Consider the following 13,272-nt stretch of genomic DNA (forward strand, 5'->3'; position numbering starts at 1 on the left):
TAAATACAACATTAACATAATTATATATTTGCATGGTTACATGACATATGAATATAAACTACAATAATATTTACAAAGAAATTAATAATAAAAAGAAAATAAGAATAGAAAAAATTATAGTGTAGAGTAGTATACATGCATCAATTATTTTGATTAATTAATTAATTTTTGTTTAAGTTTATGTTTGTTCTAGTTTTTTAATTTGGCAGTGATGACAAGAGATTATATATTATATATTTAATATAATATTAATATTATACGTGGATTTTAAAGTTAAGTTTGTTGCTTATTGTAAATTTAAGCATAATTTAAATTTTATTTAAGTTATAAAACGCATGATTTTATTATTTTTAAATAATTATTATTGTAAAATATCTAAAAAATATCATATTTTAATTTGTTTAATTATTTATTTATTTAATTTAATTTAAGTTTAAGTCATATTTATAATCTACCATTAAATATAAGAATATTTCATTAAAGTTCACGGAAAAAAAATAAATAAAAAACTGTTAAAACCAATAATTTTTCGTTATCTACACACTTTTTATATAGAAGAGATTTGGAGCTTTTATTATATAATTTTTTTTTATAAAGGATTTAATTTTTTATTATTATATTAAGATTGGAAAGGAGAATGGTTACAAGTAAGAGTACAAATTTCTTCCATCAAAGAAAACTAATCGTCTATCACAAGGGCACGATAAATCCATGGACTGCAATATTAAAATTACGACTAATATGAGATAGAGTTGCTATCGGAGATTTAGATAATAAAGTTATTATATCGGGAAAAAAAATTAATTCCTAACTTATTATGATACACAATAGTACTATCCAAAGCTAAGTCCAAAAACAGTGAATCAGAAAAGAAAGCTTTGATTGATAGATCAATATCTCGAATCCATCCTAGTCCCACCAAAAGAACATGTGCTTCTGCCTAAAAAGCTGATAAAATACTTATATCATAAAAACCAACACATATAAGAATCTTCTTAAAATACTGTTAATATAAGGTTTTATTTATTTTGAAGTCTCTAACGAAAGAGACGTTTAACACTAAGTATCTTAGTTTAAAATTTTGAAAATAATGATGACATTATAAGTCGTACATCGAGCATATACCCTATGCGTAGTTGTCCCTTCTTCTTATCTCAATTACAACAACGATCCACAACACGTCCCTTCAAGTATTCCTACTAAGCCCTATGCCAATAAACAACATACATGCATACAAGAAACCACCGTTTAACTTATTCATCTCCATATAATTTCTAATCTTCCTAAGGTCTAACTATCCCCAAAGTTCTCCTAAGGAAGTCGAGAAAACCCCAAACAACAACTCAAATCCTTAAAATCTCAATCAACATGATACAAATAATAATAATAATAATTACCTTAATGACGCGAGCCGGTTGACCAGTGTGCTTAAAAAATTCCTATGTGCCTTAATCGCAAACCAATCGACCGGTTGGTGCAACCCAGTTGACCAATCAAACCCATTACGACTTTTTTCATAAAATTTTGACCCAAATCTCAAACCCCAACATACCTAACATGTTTCTAACCCTTATAAACCATCAATACAGATCCTAGGATGTATATGCATCAGCAATAACATTAATAGCAAATTTAAATCTCCAAATCACCATTAACAACATTCTTAACCCTAGATCCATTATGAAACTTAAAAAGAAAAGTTTAAATAATTCTTGCCAAATATTGATTTCAACAACCTAGGTCTCTCTCTAATCCTCTTCCTTCAACGTCTATCACTCCTATGATGGAAAGATAGGTCCTCCTTCTCCTCTTCTCTTCTAGGGTCTCTCCAATCACAAATATCTTCTCTTTGTTCCTTAGCTTTACGTATGACAGCTATTCAATCTTAGATTTTTTTCTAAATTTTTGTTTTATTAAGAATGGTATGACCTTATTCCTTAATTACACTAATACCCCTCCTTAGACTTTTCTACATGCCCTTGTGAGTATTTTATAACCTATATTCCACATATTATAACTTTATCCTGAAACCTTTAGTTAATTACACTTTAGGCCTTAATTCCATTATTCTTAGCACTTAGACCCCTAATACTTGAAGGACAAAACAATGTGATCACTTTCAAATGATATCGAACACCATTGGCATTTTCTTATCAACACATTCTCAAATGACAATATCATGCAAGCATACATATCTCATATCACGTAAATTACAAAGTTACCCATGAAAAAAACCAAATCATTGAAATACCCCTATGTCAAGACAACGAATATTACATTTTGTCTTCCCAAATTTCGATCGATTTGATGGAAATTCTGATCCTTCAAACCATATCTTGTAATTTCAGCAAAAGATGGCGATGGAAATGAAGAATGATGCCATGAGGTGTAAAGATTTATCCACTACGTTAACAAGCCCAGCACTATGATGATTCAAGCAGTTGAAGATGAAATCAATGAATTCATTTGTAGAACATTGGAGAGAAATTTGTGTATAACAACCCAAACTTACTAATAAGGCTTAAGGGCCTTGATTAGTGTGTTGGAAGAGAAAAAATGGATTATGTGTAATTTAAATGATTAAATGCATGATTATGTGATAAGCATGCTTATATAATTATTTGGATATATGTGATGCATGACTATGTGTACTAGTATGCATGTAAGCCCTGATTAGGTTATAAGGGCATATTCGTAATTTTGGCTCGTTGAGGGCATAAATGTAAATATCTGTGATAAATTGTTGAGACCACATTATTATGTGGATATATTTGTATCTTGTGACTCGAGGTGATCCTAGTGAGCAGTTTAGCGAAAAAGTCACGGCGATGATTTATACCCGGCTCGGGGCAAGCCTAGGGGTATTTTTGGGAATTTAGGAAATATATTGGAGTCTATTTGATATTGAGGAATATAATTGGTGATCAGTTAGGTGTTGGAAAGTAAGTGGTAAATTTTGGAGACACTCGAGGAATTAGCAGGAATTGGGAGTAATGACCAAAACGCCCTTAGAATGATTCAAAGGTTTATTTATTATTGGGAGGGCAATATGGTCGTTTGGTTTATAAGGGATAAGAGTTATTTCTGCCTTTAAGGCTTAGTGGAATGTTTAGAGTATAGTGGAAGCTGAAAGAAAGGAGGGAAAGAGACAAAAGGAAAAGAAGGAGGAAAGAAAGAAAAACAGAACACCTAGAGCTAACCCCTTTCTTTCACTCAGTTGCCCATTCCTCTTCATTTCTTGAGGATCTTCTGGAGCTATAGCTCAGGGAAAGCTTGGAGTTAGTGACCTTGATTAATCTTGAGGAATAGCAGAGGTTACTCATCCAATTAAGATAAGTTGTCAAGGTTTTCTTCAGTTTTGGTTTTGGTGTTGAACTGGATTTCTGAACTGGGTTTTGATGGAAATTCTAGGGAATTAAGGCTGAAGTTTTGAGGAGGGAAAGCTAAGGAAGTGTGGAGGATAGCCTAAGGTCAAATTTCTCTATTGAAGGTAAGAAATTCTGAACTTGGTCACTTGAATTCTGAAGTTTCTATTGTTTTCTGTTGAGTTTTGAGCTTCAAGCTCAATCATGGTGGTTTCTTCATTTTGGGGTGCATGTGCTTAAGTTTCATATGGTTGGGTCATATGGGGTGAGTTATAGATGATGGTAGGCTTGCTTTGGTGTTTGGTTGAGGTTTGGAAGGATTTTAGAGGGTTTTGGCTCGAGAAAGTTCGAAGGGGAAAAACTAGGGTGTTGTTTGGCTGTGACTAGCGTTGTAGCGCTAGCCTTAGGGCGCTATAGCGCTAGGCTTGGGTGCTTGGGGCATTTTTGGCTCTGTTTGTAGCGCTATAGCGCCCTCTTTATGGCGTTGTACCGCTACCCTATTTCCAGAAGAGGGTTTTTGGGATATTTCTTAGGGTTTTTGCCCGGGGGCTCGGGGTTTGATTCCACCACCCCGTTTGGTGGAATTAGAGCTTCCCGAGGGCTTGGGATTGGTCCTGAAGTTAGGTTTTGGAATTGAAGTTTGGTATGGTTCTAACTTGTGACCGTGACTAGGTGTATGCTAGGGCTCGGAAGGGATCGTGCTTGAGGGGTGTCACCATTGATCAAAGCTACCGGAATCCAAAGGTAAGAAAACTATACCCAGATATGTGATTATGTTGGGACTAAGAGCTCCCTATATATGCTATGATGTCATAGATGGTATTATTCCATGGGACATGTGATAAACGACCTAAGAGTGCCGGAATCAATATTTGCACACAGGGCGCGGTTCGGCCACTGGTAGCTGAGGACAGCTTGATATTCACTAAGATCGGTTTAAGCGGGCCGAAGTCAGTGGGATAAATAGGGGTGCGACCTAAGGGCGTTGACCCTGGTTATCATATGTGAATTGGTTATTAATGTGAAATGATGAATCCGGTATGCTAAACACCTGATTATTGTGAATATTTGGATTGTTGAGTATATGATTATACTGTATGAGTTATCTGATTGTTTGATTGTTGATTATGCTCTGTTATTGTGTTTTCTTGCTGGGCCTTGGCTCACGGGTGCTACGTGGTGCAGGTAAATGCAAGGGCAAAGTGGACCAGTCCAAAGATGGAGAGCTTTGGGGCTGAATGTACATAGTCAGCTGATCGGCCGCCACGGCCAAGGAGTGGTATAGGACGGGAAAAGCCTAAATGTCTGTTTTTCCCTTAGAGTGGCTAGTAACTGTACTTTTGTCTTGAAATTTTATAAACTATCGTTTAACATTATTACTTCTGGGATCCCATGTATAAGAATGTTTGATCATATAAAATGTAGCTTTTGTAGCCAAAATCTTTTAACCCTAGTTCAACTACAGTTTCAGTAACACATTTCTAACTAAGTGACTTGATTAGCAAGTCTTGCGCCTTTATAACACACAGTGTAACGGTCTTGGCTATCCAAGGCTTTACATTGTGCAACAACATGGAGGTAATACAGAGATGCCAAAGATTATGGGCGATCTCTATTTAATACAGCAGAGGATCAATGAGCATCCTAAACCATATTTGAAGAAATACATGGTGCTTGTGCATCAAACCAATATATGTGGATAAAACGATTGCAAATAATTTGTTTAGAGAAAGTTTGCAAAAGGGCTCATTCCTCAGTGAACAACTTTATTTGAATCTGCCAAGAGATTTGAACGACATTCAAATTAGAGCAAAAGGAGTTTTTAAGATACTAGAGATCAAAGAAGAGAAGGCCAATAGAGTTGCTTTGATTATGAAGATGTACAAAACATAGTAGTGAATTTTACAAAAGGTAGATAAAAACAAGAAAGTATATAGAATGTATGGTCAACCTACCATGATACCATCTTGTTGGTATTAAATGTGTAAATCAAAATGTGTAGCGGAAGGTGTATTGCAAAAATTTCTTTCTAATTCTTAGCCAGGATCAATGTATGTATGTATACATTAAATCAAACACAATAAAAGAAAGATCCGGATCTAATACCTCTTGTACTCTATCAAGTATCATGCTATCGTTTAGTATATAATAACGAACATCTAATCCACAAGATTGCACCAAGATCCAAAACCACAATCTTCCAAGTTAATCCTCAACACACTAGGACGTGTGTGGGCACGTAGGATGGTATGGACAATACATATTCTGTTAATGTTCTCAACTCATGAGATCAAGAGAGGTTGTAGAAGGAGAGAGGCTAAGAGAGTGGATCATTATTTTTTCAAGTTTTTTTTTTTAAAAAAAACTAAATAATGTCTCCTTAAAATTACGATACATTTAGATTTTATAAATCTAAAGAATCTATGAGTATAGACTCAGTCAATAATTGATTAAGTTTAGATTTAATCATTTAATTAATATTTTAATCAAATCAAAATACCTCTTTAAAAAAATAATTTAATAAATAAAATAATTCAAATTATAAAATTTAAATTTTGAATGATTCAAAATTGGGTCTGGCCTAGTGTTACACGCCGGCACTCTGCAAGGGTGTGGCATCATGTGGTGCTCCCCAATTTTTCTCATTTATATAAGAGTAAATGGCGGCTAAAATACCCAATATTTTTAAAATGTTACACTTTTGTACCCAATATTTTTTTAGCGGTATATATATTGAATGCCTTCAAAATATTACACCCAAACTAAATATACCTAAGGTAAAACTACTTGTTACAAATAACATCTTGTTGTTGCATCGAAACATATAAATGTTGACTAATCTGACTGACATTGAACTTGATTCAACAACTAAAAGAAAGATCGATTCTTTGGGATCCTTCCTTTCTTCAAACGGAACGAACATAGATAATATCATTTGATTGAATAGTTGACCCAGCTCCTTGTTGTTTGAAGGTTTTTAAAATGTTACACTTTTATACCTTTTTTCAAAATTATTTTGAGAAATAATAAGAAAGTGAAGGAAAAATATATGATTTTAGTTATTTTTAAAATTTTAAATTATTTTAACTTTCAAAATGATAAAAAAAATTAAGATTAGTAAAATTAATCAAAATAATTAAAACCTATATTTTTTTCTTTACTTTTTTTTTGTTAAAAAAAACTTATATTTTAAATTGATGAAAATAAATAAGTTTGTAATTATTTTAAATATTTTTTATTAATTTTAATAAAACATTTATCAATGTTTAATTTAAAATAATTATTTTGAGAAAGAATAAGAAAGAGAAAATAATTTAAAATTAAAAAAAAATCATATATTTTTCCTTCACTTTCTTATTATTTATTAAAATAATAAAAAATATGTATAAAAATGTAATATTTTAAAAACATTGAGTATATTTACCACAAAAAAAAATTGGGTATAAAGTTCAACATTTTGAAGACATTGAGTATATTTACTGCCAAAAAAAATAATTGGGTATAAAAGTGCAATATTTTGAAAACATTGGGTACTTTAGCCGCCATTTACTCTTTATATAATTAATTAATAAGATAAAATATTTATGCATTAAAATAATGTATTATTTCATAAACATATAAATATCAATTAATTTAAAATTAATTTTATCTTATAAAATCTAAATAAGTTATTATCATATAATAAATTAATACCATGCCCTCTTAATATTAATTACTCCAAAGTTCATTAATATTTTCTCAACTAATATAATAGTTTTCAAATAAAACATATTAGTTTAATTAATTACATATAATTATCACATAATTAAACTTTTGCCTTAAAAAATTACTTGCAATTTTAGTCATTTCTCAATTTATTTTGTCAATACTTCCAACACCTTAGATAGTATAGTATAAATGTGACTTGGGAATCATGAACCTATAATACTAATTTCTAATAAACCAGACTATTAAATAAACTCTTTAGTTATATAATCTCGTTTATTAATTTTATTATTGCTCTACTATAAATATGGAATTGAACTCTTATTTATTATAGAATTATATTTATAGAATTATTTCGTGACTATTAATTAAACTCTATATTTATATAATCTTATTTATTAATTCTATTATTGCCCCACTATAAATATGGAATTGAACTCTTAGTTATTATAGAATTATTTTATGCAATCCATTGATATAATCACTTCATGTAGTTCTATCTTCCAATTATTGGTTCATGCTATTGAATCTCCAAAACAAAAGTCACTAGCCTCATTATTCTAAGAGACCTTAACGAGTGAATCAAATGACCCAATAGACCTGAACTTGAGTTCATGACCACTTAGGATTTAGATTGATATGTACATATGATCATCATATTGATATGAATTAAATCTTTATGGCAAACAATATGTTTATAAAGAAATTTATTCACATCGGTCCAATCATATATAATCTAATTATATAAAGTACATTTACTAAGATGTCTATCTACATTAAAGAACTGGATCTAGATCACATGTTTTACCAAAATACTTAAGGAACCGTTTGAGCAACCATTCATTAAAAATTTCATACTTTAATATGTTGCTAACTACTTTATTTATTATATATGATCTTAATCCTCTCGTACTCATACAACATCATACTCTCATTAATGAATATAGAATTTTCTGATATTTATAATAATTACTCACTGATAATTCAAACATTCAATTGTAAGAAAAATGTACTTATATTTAATTCCAAAATAAAATATATTTACACATGCTTTTAGGGTATCAACCTTAACACATCTTCAATCCCTTGCAATGCATAATGGTCAGGATGAGGTACGCTGGTATGGTCTTTAGACTCCGATGGAGCAAAACTGGAAGGTTGAGAAGTTCCTATAGCGATCTTTCAAGATGGTAGATCCTACTGATGCATATATATGATAAATAAATGGTGTTGAACCTGCAGAGATTGAATTTTTAATCTCACCAAGTATTATACTTCTAAGCCTATAATTTTATTTAGAGAAATCAAATATGAAAAATGATAAAAACAATTCATTAAATTAAAGAAATTTCAATAACTAAACAAGAACAATTCCAAGATTTAAAACCTAGAGCAATGATTTTCTCAATCTTTCAAGTATGAATTTCAATTCCTATCTATTTCCAATCAATTTCTCTCAATTTGTAAGTCACAAACCCTAATTTAATTCTACTTCCACTCTCAAGTGTAAGCGAATTTATTCTTAATCTAACGATACGATAATCAATATCAATTAAACAAGAATTCATTAAGATCTATGGTTCTTTTTGCAACTTCATAAGAATTATAGAATTTCTCAATATCACACTCCCTACATCATGCAATTCTAAGTCTAATATAGGATTACCTCTCTTAAGTGTGAATCCTAAATTTCAAATCATTCTAATAGTGATCAAGCATTAAAAAACATTAACAAAAAGAAAGCATAAACAAATTGATAGAAAATCTCATGGAAATAAAATAAAAACTTCAATTCATAATATCAAGATGGTTTCATCAACACCCTAGAAAACTAATTTAGTTCATGGTATCCATCATAAAATATTCACAATACATGTTCATAAACTAAAATAAAAATAGAAGAAAAACTAGTTTTGATGTGAGCAATTTATGTGTAGCCCCTTGCTCTATCTTCTCCTTTGAATCTCTTCTAAATTCTCTGGCAAAAAGTCCCTTAATTTGTTCTAATCATGATTATCTATAGTATAGCAGCAAGTTAAAATCTCGACATGGGCTCAATTAGAGCTTGAAAAAGCCTTTTTTTTTTTTTTAAAAAAAATCCTAAATTGGCGCCACAACGCTACTGTTCTAGCATCGCGACTCCATTTAAAGAAAACTGCATATCAAAGCACCACAGTGCTACTGTAAAGGCGCCGCGGTGCCACCCAACAAACAGTGATTGTTTTCGTAGCGTTACGACGCTACCATTCAGGTGTTGCGACACTACTCCCTATTGAGTTTTTCACCATTTTTTCAGTTTCCAACACACCTAATCCTCTGTTTCATTGTCCATAATCAAATACTTCTCCAATTAAGTCCAAAAAGTCTTCAACTTCAATTCCCATCAATTAACTTCAAATAGCACGAATTCTTAAGATTGTTTATGATTGTACGCCCTGATTTTCCCACGGGCTGAGATACGGCCTAATCATGACTACCACGTGGACATCCCCAAGACTGGAGCTACCATAGGAAGGCCCTACCTCCTCAGCTCCAGGTAGCCTAAGGATTCACCAAGAATAGACTGAGTTTGGACTCTGAAGGCCACAGGTCGAGGGAAGCGTCCAGCTCGTGGTACGAGCTGGAGTTGAAGGCAGTGACCCTTTATAAAGTCAACCACGCAAGGTAAACATGCATATATCAGACATCACGTGTCTGATATATCCCTGACTTCTCAGACACGCAGCATGAACGTGCGTATTCAGACACTCACAACTGGGTTGGGCCGTGCGGCCCATTATCCCCTTACCTATTGATTTGACCACACTTATGTGTCAGGTTTAGGAATTAATCATGAATATCACAGAGTTGACATGATAGGTAAGAAGGTCACGGGATGACCTTCTTACCAACTCCCAGGTGCCTTCTCCTATAAATATGGAGACCCTGGGAGTTACAAAGGGTTGGATTCTATTATGTAAAAAAGACCATGTAAAAGAATACCAAGCATATAGCAATAATATCGACTGGTGGAGTAGAAGGATTTTAACCTTTGAACCACCTAAAAAACGTATTTTGTGTCACCATTCCATTTCCAAGATCATTCATCTATTTCGGTTCAACATAAGTACTAATCCCTTTCTCTTATCTTCTTAATTACCTGTTGGCGAAGAACCGCGTCAACAATTTGGTGCTTTCATTGAGAGCTAGTTAGATTGGTGCTGTCGCAAACATCCAACTATGGTGACTACTTAATCCAGACACGGTAACGAGACGGAACAACATGATGGGCAGGAGGCTCATCATACCACCATCCCCGGTGAACAATACCAACATGATGGGCAGGAGGCTCATCATACCACCAGGTGCCTTCTCCTATAAATATGGAGACCCTGGGAGTTACAAAGGGTTGGATTCTATTATGTAAAAAAGACCATGTAAAAGAATACCAAGCATATAGCAATAATATCGACTGGTGGAGTAGAAGGATTTTAACCTTTGAACCACCTAAAAAACGTATTTTGTGTCACCATTCCATTTCCAAGATCATTCATCTATTTCGGTTCAACATAAGTACTAATCCCTTTCTCTTATCTTCTTAATTACCTGTTGGCGAAGAACCGCGTCAACAATTTGGTGCTTTCATTGAGAGCTAGTTAGATTGGTGCTGTCGCAAACATCCAACTATGGTGACTACTTAATCCAGACACGGTAACGAGACGGAACAACATGATGGGCAGGAGGCTCATCATACCACCATCCCCGGTGAACAAATTCCTGAGGTCCAACAGCGGCCTGGCAAGCAGCCAGTGGGCCAAGATGACACTGGAAGTTCGGCGCCCCGGCCACCTAATACGAACCCAGGTTATTACACGGTGGTGGAGATGGAGAATGCTCAGCTGAGGAGTCAGCTAGCAACAACTAATCAGCAGATCAAGGATGTGTTGCCCCGACTATCCCTTCTTACAACCGACGATAACGTCGGAAAGACGCAAGGCGAGGCTCATAAGTCCCGCCGGGGTAATCGGTCCAAATATAGCCATTCGGACAGACCTCCGACAGCTAGCTCTATTCCCTCATCACACCGTCGAGGGGCGAACGTCGAAGAAATGCATAGAGCCAAACAACAGCAGTACAGCCGTTCGGTCCGAACTTCAACTCCCAGCTCCCAACCAGCCTTGAGCGCGCCCAGGAGAGCTCGAGGAAGTTCCAGAAGAAGATCAGGGGAGGGCTCACAGCATCAGCCCGTCCCCACCAGCCGTCCTGCGCCTCGTCTAGATCGCCAAGCGCAGGACCCGCAGGTTGGTAGGGCCGCGAGGCCCCCACCTAATTTGATCCGACCTGATGGAACCAGGATCGCATCTCCGGTCAGGCATCCTCCCTCACCAATAAGATATCCATCTCCTCCTCGTCCCATCCGAGATATTCCAGCCTGCGGAAGTAGCAGGAGAAACCCGCCATCTGCAGGGCCTTCCCGAAGTAGCAGGGCCCCGAGAGGAAGTTCGGATCCTCACCACCAAAGACGGACTCCGAGCCTCTCTAATGGGAGCTACTGGACAGGCAGTCGCCGGAGCGACCTCTCTGGTGGAGACCTGCGCCAGCGTTTAAGCTCGGCACAAAGTCCTCAAGCCACCCAAGGGGGCGACCTACGAGATCGCCTTAACTCTCACAGAGGAGAGCCAGTAGGAGGTGGTAGCCATGCTCGTTCAGGGGGAGACCTGTCCGAAGTACGTAACGGTGGGAATGCCCCAAATAACCTATCTCAAGATAGGAGGGGCAATAACCCACCAAATATGTACAATGGATCCGGAGCTATTGAGCAGCCCTGGAATAACCAAGGAAGTCAGGACAAAACCCTCGAGCGCCTGGCTTAGATGGAGGAGCTGATGAGGAAGCTCCTATCGGAAAAGGAGAAAGATGAATATGATTCGGGGGACGAGATGGAGCTCTTCGCCCCCAGCATAGCAGCAACGGCTTACCCACCCGGTTTCCGTATGCCGCACCTATCCAAGTTCAATGGAGACAGAGATCCGACGGATCATCTGGGGATGTTCAACACCCTGATGATGGCCCACAACATTGGCCCCGAGCTGAGGTGTCTAATATTTCCCTCCACACTGACTGGACCAGCCAGGCAGTGGTTCAAGCAAAGCAAAAGACAATCAATCAACTCCTAGAAGACTTTCTCAGCTGACTTCAAAAGGGCATTCCGAGCCTCCCAGGCTGCCCGCGTCAAGGCCGACTCTCTGGCTAACGTGAGACAGCACCCTGACGAAACTCTGAAGGCCTACCTGAGCAGGTACGCAAACGTCACTGCTCGGGCCAGAGACGCGGATGACAGCTCCAAGCTCATGGCCCTGAGAACTGGAATCCTCGTCGGAGGGTAACTCTGGAAAGATATACAAAGGAAGGGAGTTAGCTCGGTGAACGAATTCCTTAATAGGGCCCAGGAATGGATCAACCTGGAGGAGGCTGAAGCCTCAGTTGCATGGACCAGCCAGGTCCCTGAGCAGCCCGCTGGAGTGGGGACGGAGGTCGTGGCAGCGACCCAAAACGTCACACAAAACAACCAGCTCGGTGGAGGCAAAAGAAAGGGGAACGGCGAGGGCAGCCAGCACGACCCAAAGAACAATAAGCCCGTAGACAAGTTTATGCCCGTATACGCGACTTATACAGAGCTCACCAACTCTAGGGAGAATATCTTCCTGGCAAATTCTACTCGCCTCCCTTGGAAGAGGCCGGAGCCGTTGAAGCACCAGAAGGGGAAGAGAGACACCTCCAAGTTTTGTCGTTTTCACAATGATGTTGGCCACAATACCAATGATTGTAGGCATTTGAAAGATGAGATCGAGACTCTCATCCGAGCCGGCCCTTTAGCCCAGTACGCGCGGAACAGGGTTCCAGCAAGTCGACCTGCTTCGGAAGTCCCAGTCTGTCAGCCCAGGTCTCGGGTAGATCAAGACGTCCCACCCCCCGTGATAGGAGGAGAGATATCCACAATGTTTGGAGGTCCGCATATGGCTGACACGAGCAGGGGTGCCCAGAAGAGGTACGTAAACGAACTCAAGACACATAATGGAGTAGAGTTTGTCCCGGAGCAGTGCCAGCCAAAGCAGCAGCGATTGGAGAAGCAGCCGATCATTTTTACAGAAGAAGATGCGGACCACGTCCAGTTCCCTCATAACGACCCTCTGGTTGTAGCAGTTCAGCTCGCTAACCGGAG

This window comes from Humulus lupulus, chromosome 6 (genome assembly GCF_963169125.1).
Source record: "Humulus lupulus chromosome 6, drHumLupu1.1, whole genome shotgun sequence".
Taxonomy (NCBI): Eukaryota; Viridiplantae; Streptophyta; class Magnoliopsida; order Rosales; family Cannabaceae; genus Humulus; species Humulus lupulus.